The sequence below is a fragment of the Silurus meridionalis genome, chromosome 4, assembly GCF_014805685.1.
Source record: "Silurus meridionalis isolate SWU-2019-XX chromosome 4, ASM1480568v1, whole genome shotgun sequence".
In the NCBI taxonomy this organism is placed as follows: Eukaryota; Metazoa; Chordata; class Actinopteri; order Siluriformes; family Siluridae; genus Silurus; species Silurus meridionalis.
In genome coordinates this window covers 2,768,381-2,776,041 of record NC_060887.1, presented here as the reverse complement: position 1 = coordinate 2,776,041, position 7,661 = coordinate 2,768,381, and the positions used below count along the sequence as shown (strand labels likewise).

Genomic DNA, 7,661 nt, shown 5'->3' with positions numbered 1-7,661 from the left:
AGTTGAGTATAAAGACAAAAACTTTTTAGTCTAATGTAAGCTGTGTCTTTCTGGTTCGAAGCTCGTATCTACTGCGATAGCAACACCTCTAGAAACCCCATGCCTGAGGAGCTAGAAGCTAGAAGCTAACCCGGTGTTCTGTTCTACATTGTTGTTAGTTTTCATACTTCAGCTGTGAAAGGAACATTTTTAAGAACTCAACACAACAGCTTTTATGATGCAGAAGCCACTTTAGTGTTTGATTGTGAATATATTATTTAATCAAATCAAATCAAATTTTATTCATCACATACACATACATACAGGGTACGACATGCAGTAAAATGCTTTATACGACGGTCCGGCAAGAGGGGAATAGGGTGGGGGGGAAAGAAAAAAACAGATAAATAAAGTATAAAAACTATATAAAATAGAATATAAGGTATAAGGATATATATAAATAGGTATGTAAACAAAGAGAGAAAAATGTATATACAGAAAAAATCCTTATGGCAGTAGACGGTGAAACAGTAAACAGTGTGTACCAAAGTGTAAACAATAGACAATTTCAGTGATGGGTTGTCCATAAAGTGTCCGTGTGCGTCCGTGTGCGGTATAGAGTGTCCATAAAGTGTCAGTGTGCGGTATGGTGTGGTATAAAATAAATAATATAAAGTGCACTTTGCTGTGCAAGTCCAGAGTTTAAAGTGACGTGGTGCGAGAGGTGAGGTATGTACAGAGAAGAGGTGTGATGATGGAGAGTGGACCAGCTTTTAGATCCCGGTGTTTCCTGGTTTTCAGCTTGTTTTGTTATTTATTTCAGAAATGCTTGTGATATATTCAGTTTGTGCTGCTCTGACTTTAATAAAATAATGTTTAAAAATGACTTTGTGTTTAAGTCAGTTTTGTGTTTGTAGACTATAACACATAAAAGGGCATTAATGGGAACATTAAAGAAGGTTCTTTAAAAAAGTAAAAAGTTACTTTTAACAGTAACACATTACTTTTGGTGTAAATAATCAACAAAATAATTGAGTTACTTTTTGAATAAAGTAACGAGTAACTGTAACTAGTTACTATTTTTTAGTAACCAGCACAACACTGGTGATAAGTATAGTATATTTAATCAAACTCATGTAACCTATTTACTCCAAGTATAATTAAATAATAATAATCAGTTAGTAATAAATAGAGTAGAATAGGGTCTGACTAATGTTATGAGTGTGTAGGAGAAACAAAACAAGGCAGACTTAAGCATGTTTATTGGAAAAGAAGAGTTTGTGGGCCATTGCTGCAGAAGACATGGGTGAGCAATCAGGATCAGACTCAGGGAAGATATGGGAGGATAATAATAATGATCAGGTGAGAGAACGGGAAGTAGGAGAATAATCAGTAGGGGACCAACATGAAGGATAAGTAGGAGATAGTAGAGTTGATGAAGGAATACGGGAGTCGTCATAGTCTTTATTGTCGGTCTGTGTCACCTGATGATAAACAGCAGGAAGGTCAGACGAGGTCTGTGTGCCCATATCACATGTAAAAGTATTCTTCACGATGTGAGGAGGCAGACAGGGGTTCTCTGGAACAGCTAGAGTAGAGAGATGTTTAATAAATGGAGCAATCTCAGTGGTGAGGAAGAAGAGCTGAAATTGACGATACTGTCGGAGGAGAACGCTCCTAAGAGCTGTCCCAGAACTTCTGTGAGATGGAGCTGAATAAAAGAAACCAACAGAGATACGATGTAAAAAGATGAGATCACAATGACTAAATATAAAAATGTATATGTTCATGTGGGGACAAAAGTAACAAGATTATAAATTAGGGGTCACAAACCTTTTTGACACCGAGAGCTACTTCTTGGGTACCGACTAATGTGAAGGGCTACCAGTTTGATACACACTTCTGAGATAAAAGATGTGCTCAGTTTACCTTTAATTATTATTTAATTATTACCTTTAGTTATTATTAATAATTAATGATATATATCAGGGTGTCAAACTTAATTGCACAGGGGGCCAAAACTTAAAGCCCACTTTAGGTTGCGGGCCGAACAGGATAAACATTTATTGAACACACTAAAACAATGTTTTTTGAACATAAATATTAATAAAAACAGACAGGAAAATTATTCCAGAATAAATAAAAATTTAAGTTTAAATAACCTAAAATATTTTGCTCTCCATAAAAATACATAATCAAAAACATCATTCTGAGAAACCAAGAGCAATTGGAGAAACATGAAGCTTAGCTGAGGGCACTTTGGGTTCTGACTATGAGAAACAGAAAGCTGAACCTCTACAAGCCCAAAGAGTCGCAGAAAATCTCTAAAGAAACAAAGATTCTTAGGTGAGGGAAGAAAAAATGAGGATGGAAACCCGAGAGTGACTGGAGGAAGCTGTACAGCTGTTCAGCAATATGACTTCAGCACTAGAGAAAGAACTATTTATTATATTAATTTTAATAATTCAGTCCATTCAGTTTGGTCAATTCAGTTCAAAAAGATTTGATTAGATGATTTCGACTCCTTAGATTCAGTTCAAGTGACTCGGTTCAAGAGTTCAGTTCGGTCACTTCTATTCAAAACAATGAGGCCGACCGAGACTGAGTCCATAGATAGTTTAAGAAATTTCCTTTCAGCAGTCTCTCAAAAAGAAACCAGCAGGTGGTCAGAATGTTCCTACTCTGTTCCTGGGTTAGTTTCAGGGGTTCACCTCAGTCAGCTTCATCTGGTCATTTATGATTCTACAACATTCATATAGTCACTCGGGTCAACTTCCGGATTGTGTGTAATCTTCCCTCTGTAATCTGTACATGCGCAGAGTGTGTGTGTGTGTGTGTGTGTGTGTGTGTGTGTGTGTGTGTATGTGTGTGTGAGAGAGAGAGATAGATAGAAAGAGAGAGAGAGAAATAAAGTGAGTGACATGATGATGTCATCGGCAGAGGGCGGGGCATCTAGGTGTGATGTCACAGTGTGACACGTCTATATAATTCAAAGCGTGCTTTTGTTTCTTATTTGTGAATTTACCAATTGTAAATAAAGAGACACTAAAATTGACAACCACCAAACAAACAAACAGCAGCAAGAAGCAGCAGCGATTAGCAGCAACTAAAAAAACATTACAAATCCTCTTCTATTGAACATTTCTTCATACAGGTACCTGTTAAGTCGTCTAAATAATTATGGCAGAATATTGTAGATTATTTAGTAGAAGACTCGAAAAGTACAAAGTCATTATTTAGCGACATTACCATGGGTAACTAGCCGGCTAGCTAAGATTAGCTTTTATAGTTTAACTTTTTATATTAATCCAACAAATTGACCTAATAATTAGTATAGAATCTATTAGATACAATGAAGTAGCATAATTTAACCTATTTAGCCCATATTTTAATCAAACTCATGTAACCTGTTTACTCCAAGTATAATTAACATAATATACTAATAAATAGAGTAGAATAGGGTCAGACTGGGACTACAATTTTAATAATCCTTGCAGCCGTGGCATGTTTTATCTGTTGTGGAATTCCTTGTCATTGTTTAGACAATATGTACAGCTCCCAGTGTATAAAATTACAGGTGAAGAGTCTTCTACAGAAAACATCTCCACAGATATGGATCAAAACATCTATGTGGATTTGGATGGAGGGATTATGGCCCTAGTCAATGAGAAAAAATGACTGTAACAAACGTTTCCTTATAACTAAAAGCACTAAACACGTTCTACACTTCAATTCTGATTCTTTGATTATATCGTATATAAATCATGTTGTTGTTGTGTGTATTTTATGCTGTGTGCAGGAACATGGCAGCTGGTGAACATAGGTGGCTTCTGCAAGTTATGCGTCTGCTTCAACGCACGTGTGCGCACATCAAAGCATGTGCTGAGGGGTATCGCTTCGACTTTGTCACCTCTAGACCTACCTGCGATGCTTGTTATTTCCTTGTTCTTCAAAAGCACTGCCTGTGGTGCCTGGAGCAGCCCACCTGTCCTTTAGGTAAACGGTGCTATAATTTCTTCCATAAATGGTTCAGGTTTCCTCCAGAAAAGGACGAATTCGTTTGGGAAACTGATGAGGACCCGTTCAGACCGGTGATGGACATTCTGCACCACGCTGACATGTTCTCCCCAGATGGAATGTGGCTAGATTCCATCCAGAACTCTGTCTATGATCTTCCTGCAGGACTTCAGCTGATCACCCATATCTATCATGTGCGTAGGGCTATTACCCTTGCCCAATCGTTTGGAGTTCCTGCCCGCTCGCTGGTTGCTCTGAGAACTCACGGATTTCTCTTCACGGACTTCGTCATGCAAAGCACCTTTGTAACGTACTACACCATCACCTTCTGTGGCTATGTTCTATGGACAACTGAACCAGCGAAACATCGTGATTGGAATTGTCGTCCTATCCTTTGTCGCAAATTTCACACAATCGGAACAGACTCTAAGGTATTCTCATCGAGTCTTCACAGTGGTGGTTTGAGGTTTCACGATGCGGTATGGTCTGCACTAAAGTCTCACAGTTCTATATCTGCTCCCCTGCCGCACTGGATCAGACAACTATCACCCATTCCAGTTAAAAAAAGAAAAAAGAGAGAAAAAAAAAGCAAGTGAGTCTGGACATCAAGGACAGGAACTGAAAGCTAAACCTCTCCATGTTCAATAATAATTAATAAAATCAATAAAAATCTAAAATATGAAATCACTTGTTTATTGAAGTGTTCGACATCATTTAAATCCTGATTCTAAATCAGTGTTTCTCAACTGGAGGATGCTTTTAAACTAAATAATTAAAATCCACATGATAAACTTTTGTGAAAATGTGAAAAAAGTAAAATTGCACAATTATTAAAAGATGAAGTTAAACCATGATTTTGTCTTCCTTTCAAACGCCGTATGACCTCCTCATGGGGCTGTGTCTCGGGGTCATAATGCTGAGGGAAGGAGGTCAAGAGGAGAGGAAACTGGTCCTCAGTGCCACATTGTGCAAAACACCACATCCTGTAAAGTTTTGCTTTTTTTTTCAGTTACATGATGCAGTTTGAAGATGTAGAGTTTCAGCTTTACTGCACAGTTCTGTGTGTAAAATAAGTCAAAGTAATTTTTTTCCAGGAATTTCTTGAATTCAGATTTTATTGAAATAAAAAACTTGTTTATTTTCCTATAACTGCATTTGCATATTTTAAAATAAGGAACATTTAACTTGTTTGAACATTTTTGTAGTTCAAACAGCAGCAATAACACTTAAAGCACTACACTACAGAAACAATATAAAAGAAAGTTTTCTACATTTCTCTAATGCTGTCGAGTAACACAGTTTACAGGCCTAAGAATGTAACACTAGCTTCAAAATCACAACCTTGTTTCTGCCTGGTGTAGAACCAGGGACCTTTTGCGTGTGAGGTAAACGTGATGACCACTACACTACAGAAACTACCAGAGGGAAAAGCTTCTTGGTCACTGTTTGCACTTTTACATACATTCGCAGTTGCAGTAGAGCAGGAGAATGAACCGGTTTGCTGAGAAGTTCAAAACAACCAACGTTCTTCTAGCATGGATTCATTCGGCGATGTTCGCCTGCCAGCGTGGCGTTGGTGGTATAGTGGTGAGCATAGCTGCCTTCCAAGCAGTCGACCCGGGTTCGATTCCCGGCCAAAGCAAAACCTTTAGTGATTATGTTCAGTTGCCAAATTAACAACCTCTAAGCAGTCTTGCTTTTATTTGCTTCCCCTGAACACTTGGCGTTTGTGTATTAGATGGACCCGCCTGTCATCATAGACACCGGCAAAACATTTCAAAATCACTTAGCTTCTTCTTCTTCTTATTATTATTATTATCCAACTCTTTTTTATTAATGCATTCAAACAGAAAGACACTCAGGCGAGAAAGACAATGGAACAGTGTTTAATTTAGTCCAAAAACAAGAAATTGGTCTCTCTCTTTCTAAGTTATACATATAATCACAATCATGAATGTGAGCATCAAGAACAGGAGAAAGAAAGAAAAAATCAATAAATAAAACAAAATAAAAGATTTGCACCTAAGTACATGAACACTCTCTAAGATATATGTTTTCCTTTCTCTTTTCTACATCTACCAAGAAGTCAGGGACAAGGGGAAGAGCTCAAAAAGGCTAAACAAAGAGAACAGAATTTTATTTTTCTCTTTCTCTTAAATACAATAAGAATGGTTGCCAGGTGTTGTAAAACTTTTCTGTAATACTAAGTAATGTAAATCTGATCTTTTCTATTTGAATAAACTGAGACAGGTCATGTATCTAATGAGAAGAACTGGTTGGGTGAGGATTCTTCCAGTTCAGTAATATAAGTCTCTTTGCTACTATTAAACAAAAGGCGAGCATGTTTGATTGTAAGGAGGACAAGGAGGGATTTGTGGGGTTGAGTCCAAATAATGCTATAAGGGGACATGGTTTAATATCTAAAATGAAGTATTCAGAGATTGATTTAAAAATTGATGTCCAGAAAGAGGTCAAGGCTGGGCAAAGCCAAAAAGTATGATAAAGAGTAGCCGACATGACACCCATCACAAGTTGGATCCAAACCAGGGTTAATTTTAGATAGTTTGGTCTTTGTCCAATACACTCTATGCAACAATTTAAACTGTATTAACGAATGACGGGCGCATATAGAGGAGGAATGTACACGACCAAGGGCCTTGGACCATTCCTCATCCGTGAAATTATAATTAAGGTCCGATTCCCAGTTACTCTTTATTTTAGAAAGCGATAAAGAGCCCGATTGAACAACAAATGAAAAAATAGTTTTATAAATATGAGAGACAGTACCCTTACAAAGTTTTGTTTCTAAAACTCGATCAATCTCTTGTTTAGGAGGTGGGTGCAGGAAATGAGAGGATGTGTTCCTTACAAAATCACGAATTTGGAGATATCGGAAAAATGAGTTTTATGGAGGTTGAATTTTTCTGACAGGTAGGAAAAAGTGACAAATGTATTCTCCTGAAAAAGATCATTAATGTTTACAATGCCCCTTCTAAACCACAGTGCAAAGGATCTGTCCGAAATAGAGGGTAGAAAGGAGGGGTTTTTATATATAGGAGACAGACCTGATGCTGCCTGGAAATCAAAATGTTTTCTAAATTGTTTCCAGATTTTAAGGCTTTGTAGAACTAAAGGATTGGAGGAGTAATCGGATGTCTTCAACGCTAATGAAGAGCGTAATAAAGCATGCAGAGGCACATAAGGAAGAGGTCAGACAGGAGTCTCCGTGGACTATGATGTTTGCCGACAGTATTGTGATTTGTGGTGAGAGTAGGGAGCAGGTTGAGAAAAGTTTGGAGACGTAGAGGTGCGTCCTGGAGAGAAGGAGAATGGAAGTCAGTAGACATGTGTGTGGATGAGAGGGAGAGCAGTGGAGTGGTGAAGGTGTACGAGTGAAGGGGGACACCGATAACCATTGCAGCCGTCTAAACTGTCCTCTGTAGTCCTCTGATGTCTGATTTTACAGCTGAGCAGAACCAGACAGTTATTAAAGCAACTACTGTTTGGAGAGATGGTGGTGCCCAGGAACCTAAATGACTCCACTGCTGCCATAGTGCTGTTCATGATGGTGAGTTGGGGGTGAGCAGGGGGGTTTCTCCTAAAATCCACAATCATCTCCACTGTTTTGAGCGTGTTAGGCTCCAGGTTTTTATGACTGCACCATG

General features: G+C 38.1%; 2 non-coding genes across 2 annotated transcripts; one reads left to right on the top strand and one right to left on the bottom strand.

The window, feature by feature from the left end:
- Positions 1-5,339: 5,339 nt before the first annotated feature.
- trnav-cac lies at positions 5,340-5,412 on the bottom strand. Its single transcript has one exon. It is a non-coding gene; the product is annotated as a tRNA-Val (tRNA).
- A 154-nt stretch (positions 5,413-5,566) lies between these two features.
- trnag-ucc lies at positions 5,567-5,638 on the top strand. The gene has a single exon. It is a non-coding gene; the product is annotated as a tRNA-Gly (tRNA).
- Positions 5,639-7,661: the final 2,023 nt, after the last annotated feature.